The sequence below is a fragment of the Candoia aspera genome, chromosome 10 (assembly GCF_035149785.1).
Source record: "Candoia aspera isolate rCanAsp1 chromosome 10, rCanAsp1.hap2, whole genome shotgun sequence".
Taxonomy (NCBI): domain Eukaryota; kingdom Metazoa; phylum Chordata; class Lepidosauria; order Squamata; family Boidae; genus Candoia; species Candoia aspera.
This window is the reverse complement of record NC_086162.1, coordinates 14,147,169-14,165,737: the sequence shown is the minus strand read 5'-3', so window position 1 is coordinate 14,165,737 and position 18,569 is coordinate 14,147,169. Positions and strand designations below refer to the sequence as shown.

General features: G+C 42.1%; 1 long non-coding RNA gene across 1 annotated transcript; it reads left to right on the top strand.

Moving 5' to 3' along the window:
- The first annotated feature begins 261 nt into the window (after positions 1-261).
- On the top strand, positions 262-11,848 carry LOC134503540 (uncharacterized). Its single transcript, XR_010068554.1, has 2 exons — positions 262-301; positions 11,652-11,848. It is a non-coding gene; the product is annotated as an uncharacterized LOC134503540 (long non-coding RNA).
- The last annotated feature ends 6,721 nt before the right edge of the window (positions 11,849-18,569 follow it).

Sequence of the window (18,569 nt, the reverse complement as noted above, 5' to 3'; positions counted from 1 at the left end):
TGTGGGCAGGGGCTGAAGCTAAGGGAGGGGGGGAACCAACTCACACAAGCGGGCAAGGTAAAAAAACTAAAAGCTGCTTTTAGCGGATTTCCTGCCAGAAAAGACCTGAATCTCCTTTCAGTGGAAATTCCAGGTGCAGTGGGAAAAAAAAACGAGGCTGGCTATCCATCTCTCTGCAGCCCTTGTGGCCCCTCTCAATTTAGGAAACCGACTGCCACCTTCTGAGACCTGAACAGATTGAGATCAAGGACTCCACAGTGAGATCAAACTGATCTCAACTGTGGTCCTTTCAAAATCATCAGTACATTTCTATATGTATCTATATACACTGTGGATGCATATGTTATCTATATACTATGGATGCATAGTACTGACATACAGGCAGCTGAATGCGTCTATAATATTTATATGTCGGCTGGTGTCGGTAGATCGGGTCTGAGTTCAGAAGCTAAGTAGGGTCAGGTCTGGTCAGTGTTTGGGTGGGAGATCACAAGAAAATGAGTTGTAGGTGAGACTGGGAAATGGGGGGGTGGCAATGCAAACCACTTCTTTGCTGTTGCCAAGGAAACTAAATGAATGTGTCCGTGTGGTCACCTAGAGTCAAGAGAGCCAGTTGGGTGGAGTGGCGAAGGTGCTGGATTAGAAACCAGGAGACTGAATTCCTGTCCTCCCTTAGGCATGGAAGCCGGCAGGGTGACTTTGGGCCAGTCCCTCTCTCTCGGCCCAACCCACCTCACAGGGTTGTTCCGGAGGACATGGGAGGTGGGAGCATTAGGTTTGCTGCCTGGAATTGTACAGAACAAAGGCAGGATAGAAATCTAAGAAAAAATTTCAACAAGAAGGAGACTTGGCTTTGTGTGATATGATTGTATTGGTGTATATATAGGTGTCTGTCAACATATAGATATACAGTATATGTGACCCAGTTTGGTCTAGTGGTGAAGGCACCAGGCTAGAAACCAGGAGACCCTGAGTTCTAGTGCCGCCTGAGGCATGAAAGCCGGCTGGGTGACCCTGGGCCAGTCCCTCTCTCTCAGCCCAACTCACCTCACAGGGTGGTTGTTGTGGGGAAAATAGGAGAAGGAAGGAGTATTTGGTATGTTTACCACCTTGAGTTATTTATAAAAATAATAAAGGCGGGATGGATAATAAACAAACAAACATATGCAGTTCTCATGTTCCTGGAAGAGAAAGTGTTATGTACATCACCTTGAGTACCTGGAGGAAAGGCAGAATATATATGTAACGAATAACAAACGAATATTTATCTAGAGCAGGGTTTCTCAGCTTCAGCAACTTTAAGATGTATGGACTTCAACTCCCAGAATTCCCCAGCCAGCGTGCTTGCTGGGGAAATCTGGGAGTTTGAACTCCACACATTTAAAGTTGCTGAGGTTGAGAAACATTGAGCATTATTTTTCAATCTTAGCCATTTTAAGAAGTGTAGACTTCAACTCCCAGAATTCCCCAGCTAGCATGCTGGCTGGGGAATTCCGGGAGTTGAAGTTGATAGGTCTTAAAATGGACAAAGTTGAGAAACATTGCTTTAGACCATCTCCACTCCAATTGTCAGCACTGCCAGCAACCAACCAGCCAAACACTGCACCTGAAAACTTTTGTGGGCAAAGCTTAGCTATATCAATATCAATACATTCCTATTTTATACCCCCACCTCCCCGTCCCCCGCCATTATTGCCAAGAATCCTGACAGATTCTCCCAGATTGTTGCAAAAGATCAGGGGTGTCCACAAAGTGCAGTCAAAAAAAGTAAAGATGGCGTCTGCAACGCTGCTATTGAAGCCCATGTGTCTTTGATGTGCAAAAGATGCTACATGCCCACTTGCTTATGGTGGTTTATAGCTGAGTTTATCATGTACACATGTCTAGTGTTTGGCTACAATCAGAAATATGGCTATTTCATTTTATTTTAGCCTATTCTACCCAGGAGCTCAAAGCAGCATGTTTTTTTTTTTCCTTTCTTCTTTGTTCACTACAAGTACACTTTAAAAGTCACTTCTGCTAAGAAAACATGACCAGGTTAAAGTGAGATTAAAGCTAAGCAGGATTTGAATCCAGACCTGTCTAAGCCAGATAGCCTAAGTCTACTCCATACAAGTGAAATTAAGATAAAATGTCAAAAAAAAAACCCTTCATGCTCCATGTTATAGCAAGGAAACAAACTTTCAACAGGGAATAGGTTTGACTTCCCAGACGGCCAAACTTTTTAAATTGTTGGGAAAGAAATCTCTGTGTGTGTGCTTTAAAAAGAAAAAAGGAAAGGAAAAAAACATATTCATGGCTGGAAATGTGCACAGCTGGAATGTACAATTCTTTCCGTTGATAGCGAGGTGACCAAGAAGGATGTGAGGTTCTCTGCTTTCTTTCTGCACAAACATTTTTCCGACAGCCTGCAACCCGCAGCTTCCCTCTCCCATTAACCGGAGATGCTGTAGAAAGCGTGAAAGATGTGCCACCGAAGAAAAGAGTTCAGGGAAAGGAAGTAAACTTATGAGGGTCGTTGACCAGCTCTAAAACAAAGCAAATGGTGAGACAGCAAGTAAGAACCCCAGTTAAAACCCAATAAATATAAAGCTGGTGGGGACAAAGTTTTTGCAAATGGCAAAACAAAACCTAGCCGCATTCCGAGAAATAAATCACGTAGATTGGATAGTAACAACTGCAAATAAAATGGATGGCCTGGAAATCTGGCTAGGTGTGGAGTTACGAGCTGCAGCCAGGTATCCATCCATCCATCTTCTTTTTCCTTAGCTTTTTTATTATTAATTGTTGAAGATATAATTGGAACACATAATGCAGAATATAAGACCGATAGAATACAAGTCTAAAAAAGGAACAGGAAAAACAAACAAATTTCATCAACTTCATCATCCAGTCCTCCACTGAGGGAATTTGTGCATCCTTCCATCTTTGAGCATGTAAGAGTCTTGCTGCTGATATAATATATAAGAACAGAGTTCCATGTTGCTTCTCAAGCTGTTGGTCCATCAAACCCAAGAGAAACAGCTCCAGTTTCAATTGTAAGTCCACTTCAAGAATCTTTTGAATAACACTACATATTTCGTTCCAAAATTTCCTAGCTTTTCCACAAGTCCACCATAAACGATAGGAAGTTCCTTCCCCCTGTAAGCATTTCCAACCAACATCTGATACCCCATTATACCTCTTTCTAATGGAGCAGGATAACAAAAGAGGGGTTGATGTTTCCAAGACTCCTTCACCACAGGAGCAAAGTCTTGGTCCAAATGGGATACCCCGTAATTTCCCTCCAAGAACAGCTGTTGGGAAGGCATTCAATCTTGCCAGACCTCTTCTGAATTTGGGAATGGGAACCATTGTTTCTTTGGTTTATGTAGCTGGCTTGGAAAAAGATAAATGACTGCCGAGGAAAATATCTTGGGGTATGGCAGCGAAGTCAGATTGAGCTTCCAGATCCTTGGCATGCTGTTTCAGGGCTGCCTCTGTGAAAATCAGATCAGAGCAGGGGAAGCAACAGGGACTCTTTGCCAGGTTGTGAGCATCAAAACGCCAGAAAAATCTAGTGGGCCCTGAGGATAACGTTAGAAGAAACCACGTTGTCTTTCACAGAAGCAGCAGCTCTTTGTGAGAACAGGTTTCGGCACTGAATTAAAAAGCGGCATGCATTAGGCTGTGATTAAGGGAGGGGTGAGAAGGGCCAGTTGCAATAAAATGGCTTCTTCTACAATATTCCAGAATGGCTTCAAATATATGAATATCAGAAGAAGCAGCTTCAAAGAGACAGATGGAAGAGGGCCTGAATTACAGTTGGCTGTGTAGGCAAAACTATACTGTCCAAACCAAAGCATGATTCACTTTCATCCCCTTAATAAACTATTAACTTCCTCTTACCTTGCTTACAGGAAGAACCCTTCCCATGAGGCTTGGCTTCCATCCATTTAATCACAGCGATTCCCATTGTTTTCTGGTGTGGCTGTATATTCACAGAGCAGGGAGGCAATAGGAAACATCATGATTAATTTGCTTGCTTATTGTCTTCCCCAAAGTGATCACATGGTCTAGTGAACTTAACTTCCCCAACATCTTACCACTTGATCCAACCCAACAGTGAGCTAGCTAGCTATTTATTTCAAATTTTGTCACCACCCATCTCACTCAAAGAGCAATTGAAAAACACACCCATTGAAATCATGTATCACGTGAAACCATGGTTTGTTTAGACATGGATGGCAATCAGACTAGCCAGGTTTCCACAATTCCTTCTGAGCCATAGATTGCAAATCTATGGGACTGGATTCACAGAACATGCTTGGCCAAAAGCACATTATGGTTTAACAGCATAGTGTGTGAATTCAGCCACTGACTACCCCACCTCCTAAGGAAAAAAACAAGGTGGTGACCAGCAGACTTGCTGAGTTTGAAATTACAGTATGATCTTTTGCATTTCCACTATTTTTGCCATCTAGAATTCACACACAAAACTAACGTTGGCTTCAAAAGTACAATTAGTTTGAAATGGGACTCTAGCTTTTTCCTGTATTTATCTTACCACTCCAAAGGATCATCACAAAAAAGTGGGTAAAAATTTGTTCTCTGTGGTCCTTGAGAGCAGAAATAGATGGAAGGTCCTCACTTACAGGAGACTAGAATCAATTTCTCCTGAAAGTTGGAGCAGTTAGAGATGGAAACAATTATTTGGAAGGGTGGATTAGGTCTCCCTTGTTGCAATTTTTCAGTTACAGCAAGGATGGGGAACCTATGGCCTTCCAAAAATGGCTAAACCACCATGCCCAGCAGCCCGTCATCAGGGTCATTTTGGAGAAATGTGGAAAGTTGGAGTTGAGTTGCATGTATAGAGGTGCAAAAGTTCTCCATACTTGGACAAAGATATTCAGCCTAGACTACTCTCGTAGAACTGGAGGAAGAATGGGACAGAAGAGGTAATAAACCAAGGAGCAGGATGTCCACATGGTATGTTTAAAGAAAAAAATCAAGATGGCAGCCACAAAGATTTTTCATGTGCAGTATCACGCAGCTGTATTGAGCTTTAGTGATAAGACCTAAATACATTTTTTTTTAAAAAAGACTAATTTGGTTCACCAATCCCAGCTATGCTTTCAAGTTAGTATTAATATCAGCTCAGCCAATAGTGGTTTCAGTCTACAAGCCATACACAGACTTTTGCTCGGTGCTTCCACTGTGATGTAGGAGAGCCAGATTCTTTGGGGGCTAAGACCAGCTTTGTTCATACAGGGTGCTGAACTGTAGTTTGCTAAATCATGGTTTATTAAAGAACAACCATGGCTGTATCCCTCCCCAAACACAAAGGAATCATATTTTGATTTAGCATGTTATATGAACTCAGCCATTCAATGGAGAAGCAGTGATTACTGTCCTGGGATCTGTAGCAAGACAGGACAGGTCCCCCAAACTTCCCTTCCTTATAGATGAAAAGCAGAACAATCCATTGCTGCTGCATCGTTTCTCCCCCTCTCCCTCTCTCTACCTAATGATGCCTGTCCAGGTTTTCAATGTGTTGTTAAGAAGGTAGAGGACACAGACTATTTACATGCCAAAGAAGAAAGCACAGCAAAGAGAACAGAAGAGAGGAGGGGGACGAGAAGAATGGGCCAGGCTTCAATTGATGTGCGTGGTAATTGTGTAATGTACAAACTAAGAGTGTGACAAGCTGGCACATGAAATCAAGCATACTGTCAGAGACTGCTGTTTGTTAGATACAGATGGAAGGGAGCTGAGATCCAGTTATCTCAGGCAAGAAAGAGGGGGGAAGAAAAGGAGGGTCAACAGGAGGAAATCTCTCTTGGCATGGAATGAAAAAGACAGGCAGAATCACAGTCTGCCAGCTGGTAGGACATCAGCACGTGTGACATCCCAGCAGCTCGGCAAAGAAATGGGGAGGCAGCCAGCCATGTTCAAGGAACACAGTTTGGGGTGCAACAGAGTTTCCTCTGTTGGTTTGCTTGTTTGTTGCAAAGAACGGTGCCCCACCTTCCAAGTGGGATATTTTAATTCCTCTTGCTTTTTTATCCTCCAGAATTGTCTACTTGTTCTGCATGAGGGTGGCTTTGGGGAGAAATCAGAGAGGGGGGAGTAGCTCTAAACAACACCAGCAAACACAGGAAAAGCCAGGATTGAGGTGGGAATGGGAGAAGAGGCGGCTTAGATGAGCCAAGGTCAGCTCCAACAGGAGGGAGAATGGGAGCTGCTGAAACGTGTTGGCTGAAATGACTGAAGACAGAAATTGCAGACTGGACAACGAGAGCTTTGGTCAATAAATGCCACCCTGACGTACACATATTCTCATGGATGCAACATGGTTGACCAACTCTTGGACAGACCCCAAATGACACCTCTCCATACAGTTATCTTCTACAGCAGGAGAACCAGTCTATGGCTCTCAAGCCCGTTTCTTGTGGCCCTTGAGACTCACGTAGCTGAAATTTCATCTTTGAGTTGCTGGACAATGAAAGTTGGTTTGGATTCAGAGCTGCACAGATTTCCAACAGCAGGTTACCTTCAATGAAGGGTTGGTGAAGCACCTTCATGAAACTGCTCTGTGAAGCAATGCAGCTCCCTCATTTCTAAGAGCAAAGCAAAGTGGTTCATCTGCCTCTGCAGCCACCCTGCAGCCTTTTTGGGAAAAGTGTGTAATAAGCGTTGTTGTTGTTGTTGTACTTGCACATTGTTTCTCAGCAATGTGCAAGTACAGAAACCTCTTCCAACTGTTAGAAATCCCAGAGGAGCTTAATAGGAAACTATGAGGGGACTTGAAGTACTTTGTGGATGCAGACCATGTCACTTCTCTTTCCTTTAACAAGTCCAAACGTGGAGCCTTTGTAGTAATTATTTCCTGCTGCTTTTTGGTAGGGAAAAGGGATACAGTTCTTATTTTATGCATAAACCCCTCCTCTCCACAAAAAGACCCCTAAACCACCTTCCCCCCAAAACTCAACAAATGGAGAGTTCCTGGTCATAGCCACTTCAGTGACATTCTTGCAGCACTCCACATACATGCACGTTGTGGCCCTCAGCTATTCTCTCAAAATTTTAAGGGTGCTCCCTAGCTACCAGAAAGGTGCCAGCCTCTGCCATAGAGTGACCCTTTTCAAGCTTTGAGAACATTTTTCTATACTTTGTTTGATCGTATCTTGGGAAAGAAGTCTTATTGAAGACATGAGTGTTGACCCTGAGTGTTGACCCTGAGTGCTGAGCATGGCCAGAAGGGTCAAACATCTAGCAGAGTTTGGGACTTAAGACAGGCATGGAGAACTTGTGGCTGTAGGGTGCTGTAGATGCTATGCAGCGCTCAATTGATTACTCCTTCCAGAATGCCAAAAAAAAATTAGGGGAAGGAAGGAAGACTACATAGGCTTCTCCAGGGGGAGGACAAGGAGGGGCAAATGATTAAAGTCACCATGCAAAAAGTGATTCATGAACTTGCATCTGATGGCATGATGTCATTCCACACTTGTCCTTTTGATGCAATCTTGGTTTGCTGGGGATGCCTGTGGTTAAGAGCAAACCTCATCAGCGCACACCCATCTCCCCTGTATTTGCTACCATTTCAAATCCTCCTGGCTACATTAAAAAAAAAAATCTTTCAGAATGTGTGTATTTGTGTCTCGCTTGGGAAGCTAAAGAAGTTCACTAACTAAATCATCACAGAGTACTAGGCTTCCTTAATTTATACACGGAAGACTCTGGAGTCGTAAAAACCAGCTGAATTGCCTCTCTAAAAATAACATTCCATTTCACAACCGGGGGGAAAATGGATCACAGAACGATCAGGCTAACTTTCAAATCAGCAGTTCCAAACTACTGAGTGGCTGTAGATTGGGAGATGCAAGTATCCTTGCATTTCTGCCTCTTCATCAGATCAATAACAAGAAGAATTACTCATCTGTGTTTGTAGGCAGCCCATTCACTTCATCCCATCTTCTGCCCCAGGTAATTTTCTTCTTTCAAGTGGGTTAAGAAGATAAGATGTCCATGTCCGAACTGAAGGCTTCTGCAGTTTCTGAACAGGGAGGAAATGAAAGATGCCTTTTGGACCAAGGGAAGAAATAGATGAAGACCCAAAATGGGAACAGGTTACCCAGTTTATCCTGAAGTGTGATGAAAATGCAACTCATCAGTAGACATGTAAAGGAAACCCACCATGGAATTTTGTGGAAGTAGATTTCCAAGATGAACTCAACAAGATTTGGGCCAGAACTGCAGATCTTTAACCTTTATCTTTCTCTGGTTGAAAATCTGTACCAAAAAAAGTCCTGTAAGTTTGCAGGAGCTGCATCCAAAAGAGAATGTTGGCTTGTGAAGTTTGCATAGCACAAAGCATATAGGAAGGAAGGAATTGTTTTAAGCTGCCTGCGTAGGATACGTTTAGGTAACAAACAGCAATATGAAAAAAAAATTCATTTTAAAAAAGATGTATTGGGGGATTTATACTGAAAACATTGCACATTAGGAATAGTGGCAAATCAGGGAATGTTGCAAAAGAATATAGATATATAGATATGGATATATATGTGTATGTATGTATGTATTTTCCTGCTTTTACATTTTTTAAAAAACAGATTATCTACACCCCTCTAGTCTTAGATCCTTGTTGAAGTGTAGTCTTTGTAAAGACAGAAGGACTGTAGTGACAAGTTGAAATGCTGAGGGACACACACACATGCATACACATCCTACAGGGCAAAGTGAATATTTGATTCAAAAATCCAACTATAGTGACAGTTGGAGATTCAGTATGGAAATTCAAGTCTAAAGTTATCTGAAGCTTCAGTTCAATTTAATAAAATGTGCTACTCTGAAAAAGTGCTACCAGGCCCCTTCTGACTTTCCTAAGTTATTATCTGTAATTATGTATAACACATGGATCTAGCTTCCATTTATGAATGCAAAGGTCCATCACTGAGGACATAAACATTGAATCCTAAAGGCAACTTATTTGATTCATCCTCCACAACTGAGCTTAATTTAGAAGTTCTGTCTTTTGGACTGGTCCTCCCTGATGGAAAAACATCTAAGCTCGTTCAGTTTGTTTACCCCATCCTTCCCTGGTTATCCTCCAAATGTGTTGGGAATGGGTCAGCCTCGCAGGATAAACCAGATAGGAATCACAACCAGATGAGCTAATTCCACTTTATTGTAAAGCTACATTGACAGAATCTTGCAAGTCTGAAAGTACAATCCTCTCTCCCCCCATCTCCTTTACAGCCCGAGAAACTAGGGAGGGTCCTTCTGAGCCTCTTGCCCCTCCCGCTATCCAGCTGAGGGCTATGCCATCTCCTATCTGTCTGTTCCCCTGGCAGCGTCTCTTGGTCCTGTCTCCCAAGGTCTTTCCCACATACCATCGCAGAATGACAGACTCCCTCTGATTCAGAGATTCTAGTCAGGGTGTTTTATAACTGTATTTTAATTTATGTATTTTAAAAATGTAAACACATTTTATTAAATTTAATGTATTTATTAAATACATTTTAATAAATGTATTAAAAATTTTAATTTTAATTTAAAAGTTAATTTTTAAATTTTACATACTGTCTCTTAAGGTACTGTAGATTAATAAATACTCCCAGAGCACCCACGGACACAGTGCTTGTACTGGTCTAAGAATGTAATAAACTGTCTGACCGATATCTGGTAATCCTATACATGAGCCACCAAAAGCAATCTGTGCTTGCAGTTGTTGGTCTCCCCATGTCCACTCACTCCTCATGCCATTGTATTAACTATCATTGCAATCCATATGTTGGGATGAGTGAAGGGCATCTAAAAATGCCTGGCGGGATATGCTCAAAAATGGAAAGGTTCAATACTATGCACAATGGAGGAATGGTTGGTGAAGATGATGGAACTTGTGAAGGTGGCCAAATCAACTTCACTTGATTAGAGATAAAACAACATCTACATTTACAGTGGACTGCAAACCCCTTATAGACTTTTTGCATGAAACGGAACAAAATGCACTTCTCATTTGTGGTTTTGATGATTGGGGGGGGGGAAACTGGATAATAGGAAAAAGTGAGCTTTTTTTGTAATCACAGAATAAGAGTTAATTTTGTGATTGTATTTGCCGCAGAAGAAATCAGAAGCTGCTTCTATTTCTTTTTGTTCCTTCTTTTTGCACTTACTCTTCTTTTTTTCTCTCTTTCTTCATTCTACTCTTTATTAGTTGTGTTAGTTTTTATGTTCTTTGTAAAACTTTTAATAAAATTTATATTAACAGATTAATAAACATGTATGGGGGTGTGGGGAAGAGATACACACACTGGAGCCAGACCCCGTTGCTGTCTCTTGCCGTTGCCTGCTTTGTCAGAATTCAGGCTGAAGAGAAACACCCACTTTTATCAGAGGACATCAAGCTGCAATCTTCAACACCCACATAGTTAGGAGTTAATTCCACCAAATTCAATGGACTTGGCTCCTGAACAAATCTGCTCTGTCAAGGAGGCTTGGTAAATATAGTTGCAGCCCATCACTGGGTTCCACCTCTTGATTAAGAATCATTTCTGACTGCCTCTGTTTTTGATAAAGTGTGGCCTGGTGTGCTATGATCCATGGGGTCATTGAGAGTCGGACACAACAACTGAACAACAACAACAAAAAGCGATCTAGAAGTGTCAGTAGGTAGGAGACTCAGTGTCACTCTCCGATAAAACCTGGCTAGGCACTGTGCTAAGTCAAGGCGTATTTTAAGTACAATAGACCAAGCTACAACTGACAAGATTCCCACAACACACGAAGCCATGGACCATCCTGTTTCATCAACCCAACCAACTATTGTTGATCCAACAAAGTATGATTTTGAGCAATCTGCCTGCAGCCCTCATGTGGTGAATCCTTGAATCACACGGACAGCTTCTCTGAAAAGAAACTCGGATTTGGACGGATTCACCTACACAGGCTTGTCCCTGAATTTTTCTCAATAGATAATATAAAATGCTTTCTGTTGAAAGTCAGACTGAGTTTCCTGCTCTCCCTCCTTGGCTCTTCCACTGCATTTCATCTACAGTATGTCTAATTACTCATTAGTCTAGCTTTTATTCATAGCTCCTGCTTGGATCCCTGCAGTACGTTTAACTGGGTAATTAAGTTAATCTCTTTTCTTGGTTTACATCAGTGTTTTCCCAGCCTGGCCAACTTTTAGATCATGGACTTCCTTCCCAGAACTCCCTTTCCAGGATGAACATTGCTAAGAATTCTGGGAGTTGAAGATAACACAACTGCAGAGGCTAAGGCAGGCAAATACTGGTTTACACAATACATTGGACCATGAACTACCAAATGGTCTGGATTTAACATACAAAGCCATTAATAAAACTAACCAAGCTTAGTATTTTAAGCATGCTTCATGAACACAGCCAAAACATGTGTACCTGAATTAATCCAAACATGGTTTACTTGCTTAACCCAACTTTCTGGATTTGCATTACACATTGAATTATCAAACTAAGCACATCAGCAGGATTTGCACAACATGCAAGGCCAGAATATGAATTATATGTTAAATGAATGCAGCCAATTGGATTACTGTAGTTTTAAGCTTCATGCTGCCTGTGGCCTAAAGTCCAGACAGAATTTTTTTTTAAAAAGCAGAAATAAAAATGAATCTCTCTATTTTTCAGCTATACAACTGGAAAAGATGAAGAAAAGGGCAAGCAAAATAATCAAGGGTTTGGAACCTTACCCTTGCACCATCTCATCTTGCAGAGGGGAAAAAAGGCTAATAGTTAACATCTAACAATTTGGTACACACTAGATGATTTAAACTTCCTAGATAAGTATGCAGAATAAAACATAATTTTCACTAGCTCCCCAAGTATTCCAGTGTAGCTGTAGCTTGTGTGTGTGTAAGTAATGCTTGTTAAAATATGCATTTTGAGGGAAGATATTTTTAAAAAAGATTTTAAGTGTGATTTTTAATGGAGACTTGTTTTAACAGAAATGTAGTTCAGTCTGGAAAAGAATGGGCTGATGCATCAACACATGTGGCAAGTGTCCTGGGCAAAAATAGGTCGATTTGTCCATCGCTAAACAGTCACGACAGCAAAAAAATCACTTATTCTCATTTTGATAAGAATAAATCAAATTTTAGTTCTAGAGTCCTTTATTCTTCACACACTCGGCACTACAGTTGCCCTTTGGGCTCTGTTTTGCTGAATTTTGCAGTGCAATTCCCTCATAAAATGAAAATGCACGTGTACATTTGGGGAAAGTGTTTATGAGAAGACATATAATTTTACTTTCTGAAAAGCAAACAGTTCCAAATGGATGTAGCAAGCGGGTAAATGAACTTTGCAGTGAGCAAAACAGGCTCTAAAGTGGGGCAAGAACCCAGCTGTGAAGTAGTGCCCCTGTGATTGTCTTGTCATCACAACTATGTTGCAGAGAGAGAAAAATCCAGCCAAAAAACACAGAACAAAAAGAATCTCAGACCTGGAAAACGTTCACCCAGTAACTCTTCGCTGACATATAAACACCCAACAAGTATGCATCCTGGAGCATCAGATCACCCATGCCAAGCTTTTGATTTTGATACAGCTGCGAGTGCAAGTTACGCTGTTATCATGCTCTGTGCTTCAATTATTTGCTGGATCTCCTTTTGTTCCTTTTGAAATAAGAAGAAAGAGCAAGAAAGAACCAACTCAAGTCTTGAAGTGGCTCCAAATGATCTACAGCAGAGAACAGGTAGTGATGTCTTCCACAGCGCTGTTGGTTGGATTGACTCCCTCTATCCTGGGGAGACCACCCCTGGAGTACTGTGTACAGTTCTGGGGACCACAATATCCAGAAGGATATTGGCAGGTTGGAATAGATCCAAAGGAGGGTGACAAAGGTTATATGGGGACTTGAGAACATGCCCATGAGAATAGGCTGAAGGAATCTGAGATGTTCGGTCTGGAGAATAGAAGACCGAAGGGAGGCATGGTATCAGGGTTTAAGTACATAGAAGGAGCTACATGGAAGACATAGGAGATAGTTTCTATTGTCAGAGAAACTACGTTCAAGAATAATGGGTACCAGCGGCAGCTGCTAGACCCACTTCATTGTAAGGAAAAAACTTCCTGATGGTAAGATCTGTGTAACAGTGGAACAGATTACTTAGAGAAGTTGTGAGTTCTCCATCTTCGGAGGTTTTAGCTGCCCATCTACGTAGGTGACTTATGGAGGTTTGAACTCCTGGATCCCACCCTCAGAACCTAGGGGTCAAAATCTCCAACACTAAGAGGTCAGGAGGATCCAACACCAGACCCAAAATGAGATCTAGAAGCTCCAAAAGTACAAGTGAGCCTCAAGTACAGAGACTTGCATCCAGTTACCTGCAAAGACACTCGTCTGGTCTTAGTCAAAGTCTCTGAGACTCAATTCTCACTATGGCAGCATTTTATAACAGGTAGACCTTTCTCCCTTCATCCCACACCAGATAGCAATTATTTTTTGAAAGTGCCCACAAAACCTCAGTAGAAATGATGGCAATTCCTTCTACTTTCACATCAAGCCATGCTTACTAGCATCTGCACATTGGCCTTTTTTACGTATGAAATATTTCTTTCTGTTGTGGGGAGCAGGTCACAGAGGAAGTGGCCATCCTTTGCTTTTCACCCTCTGGTAAAAAGCAGAGTACAAATGCCTTTCCAGCATGCTTTCATCAAAGCCAGCAGCTCTCTAGATCAGCACATAGCAGTAACCAAATGGCAGTTTCAAGTGAACCAATTGGGAAAGGTGGTAATTCTGCCTCCATGCCTCGGTTTGATCCTACATCCAGGTCTTGCTGGGCATTTCCACTCCAAGATCTCCCCAGGGTGTCCAATTGCATCACTAACATTAGTTAACAGTTTTAGGTATGTTTGCTGCCTTGAGTTACTTATAAAAATAATAAAAGCAGGATAGAAAATAAATACACACACACGCACACACAATTGCCCAAACCAAATTTGCCTCTGTGGGCCTCTTCCCCCTACTCCCCACTTGGCTCCATTTTAATGGGCCATCCACGCTGCAGGTTGCATGCCCTGTTAGGCCTTTGCTCCCCAACTCCCCCCAGATCCAGTTCTGACAACACATATATCTTGACTAGCGGATTGCCTAGAGCAAGGCAGGTCTTTACAGTGGAGTCAAAATCGTGTGGAGAGAAATGTAACAAACTTTTTCACATTGCTCTCTGGGTCAGGTGGCCAGATTCTCCCCTGCCTCCTATGTAGGCAGAAGCGATCATCATTTTGCGAGGAGTATTAATAAAACTGGCTGTTAAAGGAAAGAGAAGGCTGATCTGCTCTGGGGCAAACTGGAGTCTTGGTTTATTTTTTATTCTTATCCTCATGCAGAGTTTTCTGACATATTCCATAAGGCTTAGGTTCTGTCCTCCCCAAGGTGGTCTAAAACTGAGAGGCCATGTCGTGATCCGTAAGACTACATTTCTGGGCAAGCTTCCTGAAAAAAAAAAAAAATAGTAAAGGATGTTTCAGACTGGAGCAATCCTATCCTTGCTTTAAGCTATTCCTGTTAAGGGAAGGGAGGCTGCAGAGCAGAAGAAAGAGGAGTTATTTGCCAGCAATTAAGGAGGCACTATGATGCATCCACTATGCATATAAGTGAGTTTCACCATCAAGATACAATACAGGTAGTCCTCGACTTATGACCACAGTTGGGACCTGAACTTCAGTCATTAAGCAATGCAGTCATTAAGTGAGGCTTCATGTGGCCACGCCTGATTTTATGACTTTTTTTGCAGCAGTCCTTAAATGAATCATGCAGTCTTTAAGCAAATGCCCAGCAGGACCAGGATGTAGGATCAAACCCAGGCATGGAGGCAGAATTACCACCTTTCCCAATTGGTTCACTTGAAACTGCCATTTGGTTACTGCTATGTGCTGATCTAGAGAGCTGCTGGCTTTGATGAAAGCATGCTGGAAAGGCATTTGTACTCTGCTTTTTAGCAGAGGGTGAAAAGCAAAGGATGGCCACCTCCTCTGTGACTTGTTCCCCACAACAGAAAGAAATATTTCATACCTAAAAAAGGCCAATGTGCAGATGCTAGTAAGCACGGCTCCCCCCTTTTAGGGGGAGATGGGCGGTGATAGAAATGTGAAAAATAAATAAATAAATCATGTGGTTGTTAAGTGAATCTGGCTCCCCCCATTGAGTTTGCTTGTCGGAAGCCAGCTGGGAAGGTTGCAAATGGCAATCACATGACCCTGGGGGTGCTGCAACTGTCGTGAATACATGCCAGTTGCCAAGTGCCCAAATTTTGATTACATAACCCCAGGGACACTGCAGTGGTCATAAGCATGAGGACTGGTCATAAGTAACTTTTTTCAGCACCACCGTAACTTTGAACGGTCACTAAATGAATGGTCATAAGTTGAGGACTACCTGTAGTGTATGATCTTATGTTAGGAATGGGAGGATATTCCCCTTCCCATACCTGTATTGTTCAATGGGATTCTTCTAACTTGCATCTCACTTCAGCCCCATGTGTCATCTTGATTCAGGTTTAAACAAATAAAATGTCTCCATTCATTTCTGGAACTGGTGCTTCAGTCTTTCCAACATGCTGCCATTTTCCATTTTCCTTTCCATTTGTTTTCATCCTTTCAAAATGAGGCCACATGTGTCGCTAAAACTACCAGTGAAAATCCCCACCTCATCTTAATCATCATAATGAGCCGTCTTATTGTGTGCTGCTTCTACTGCAAACAGTACCCTCGTGGCTATTTGTGCAGCACATGGACAGCCCAACTATGGCTCAGGAACCACATGCTGCTCATTAATAGGTCATTGGTGGCTCCTGAGCCAACATAAGAGGTTTTGTGAATTTTGCAGCTGTTGGAATCCCTCATGAATTGTTGATGAATTAGCCAGTCCCTGCCATCTGCATCTTCTCAAGCTGCAGGTACTCCTGAGAGCAAAAGGGAATCATAGCTCATGCCCTTGTATTCTACTTGCGGCCTCTCTAGAGGTATCATTGCTTTTGCTTCTGGTTTCAGCCTTGGCTTTGAAGCCAGCAGAGGTCCAACCAACAAGGGACAGGGAAAGGTTGTAGTGTACGCTTGTTTTTCATCTGTGAAACGAGAGAGAAGACCTTGTGCTTTCATGTGGTTCAGAAGATCTCTTCATTCTCCCCCCTTAACTGCAATTTAAAAACAGCTTATACTGGCAATCAGGAGTCAAAGCAGAAACCCACCTTGTTCTACAAAGAAGCAGTTACAGAATGAATGAGTCACCTATCAGTGGGAAAGGGAGAAGGAAGGAAAGAAGCAAGGAAACAACCCCCAGACCAGTGGTTAATTGAATGGGCTTCTTGTCTAGGGAACCAGAACCTCAGATGGTGGAACCAAAGACATTTTCACAGTGAGGTTACATTATTCCAGGCAGGGCCAACTTGAAATTTCAGAAACTTCTGGCACTTTGTGGTAGATCCAGAAATCAAGAGCAGGCAACGTTTTAATGTCTGTGAGATGCACTTTTTAAATCAATTTTTCAGCAGCCAAGCCACGTGGTGGCAGTATGATGGCATTCCTGGAGAAGGCAGGGCCAGAATTTTTCTCCTTTTCCTTCATTCTGGGGAAGCTTGGACACATGACTAACACACCTATTTTACTTTTTCTGACCACCAGGAGGTAGTACATGACCAGTTTCATCCTGTTTGGGTCTCCTCAGATACACAGATCTCATTATATACACAGATCTCCAGGAATCTTTCTAATGCATCCAAACCCTCTAGCCAGAACGGAACTCAAGGGCTGTTGCACTTTAGATGACCATAAACAGTATTTTTGTTCTCTGCCCAACCGTCCTGGATCCTCATGTACCATGGTATGAAGTCTGCAATGCAAGTGAAATAAAATGGACTCCAGGGATGGTGCAGAATATGGACCCCATTCCCCACAATAAGGAGAAAGGACAATAATATGCTGGGGGACCCGAAGTGGGGGTTGGATGGATGGATGAAATAAATTGAGATAAAGATGAGTCTCTAATCTACTTCTCCCAGAAAAGGTAGGAAGACTTCAGCTGAGATCTCTTTATATTCTGAGAGACCTACCTCCTTTCGAAAGGCCTGTATTTTATCTTCCACATTCTTTTTACTGTTCTCTAAACTTTTTGCCTTACTTTCTGCCTTCCCCTTATAAGACTTCCTCTCCCACAATTCATACACATCAACTATTTTCTGACTTTTTTTTAATATGAGAGAACCTTTTTCAAATACATTACTTTACCAAGGGCAAAGGTATCTGTCTCTGGCCATTGCTTAGATGAATCCTTAGAGTATTTACATCGTTGCAAATATTCTATATTGTCTGTTCCAAATTTCATGAGCGTATATTTAGACATGCTCTCTTTGGGGAAGGTTCCCGTTGGTGGAGTAAGGGAATATCCATATGGATTCTTCACCACTGTGCTACCACAGAGATTTGAAGAGACTTTGGACAGAAACTAAGAGGGAGCAATAGGGAAGAGACCAACACAGAGCCCTTGCATCCTCAGAAAACTGGGTTAGAACAGCTTGTGATGGAGAGGTAAAGCAGTCCAGACAGTAAGGAAGATGACCTTGATGGGTTGATGTCAGCCCCACTAGGTAGACCAGACCAAGAAATCAACCCCATAAGAAGAATATGACTACTTTTATTGAGATAACAACAACAGCAACAACAACAGAATCTTACAAGTCTGGTTGTGTTGTACCTCCTCCTTCTTCTTACAGTGAATTTGGGAGGTGTCTGTCTGAGCCACTTCCCCATTTTCCTGTAAACAAATTACAAGCAACAGAGTGGGGCTTGCATACTAGTTTTCTGCCTTCTTAAAGTCTTAGTTTCCTATAGACAAAGACGCTAGATGACTTCATTTAAACACAGAAACTTGGCATAACTAAAATGACTTCTACTTAAAGAAAAGGCAACAGAGGAAGGGATTATGGAAGATTTAGAGAGGAGGATTTTCCTTAAGAGAGCAGAATATCCTAATGCAAATGGGCAATTTGCTGCTATATTCTAGTCAGAGGTAAGGCAACACATTTAGGATTTTGCGGAGCAAGCAGCAATCTGGCAGATGTCAAATCTGCAACTTATCCTCAACTTTGACATATATGACAGAACAGAGTCTGGGATGAAAATCCTCACTAGGAAACCAGTCAATCTCTTTCTCTGGGTCCTCCCAGTCAGAGGTTGCACATGGCCATTTCATCATCCTTTAGCTTGGAGGATGAACTACAGCAGGATTTTTATCCCTCTGGCTACCCAGTTGGAGGCTGCAGAGCAAGACAAGGGGCACCAAACAGTCCAGAAAAACCCTGACCTGAAGGTGGAGCCATCAACCCCACTTGTTTCTATTCAACTGAATGTTGCTGGGGAAGGGAATAAAATGATGCGGCTAAAATTAACTACTTGGGCTAGATCTACATAATGCACTAAACTAAAATGTGGTTGGCTATTTTGTAATTTACTGTGGCAAGTATACACAGCCATATAAAGCTTTTGTGTGTTTTGGAGAGAACATTCTTCTACTGCTCCAGTACAGTGGTTCTTAAAACAGGAGTAATTACC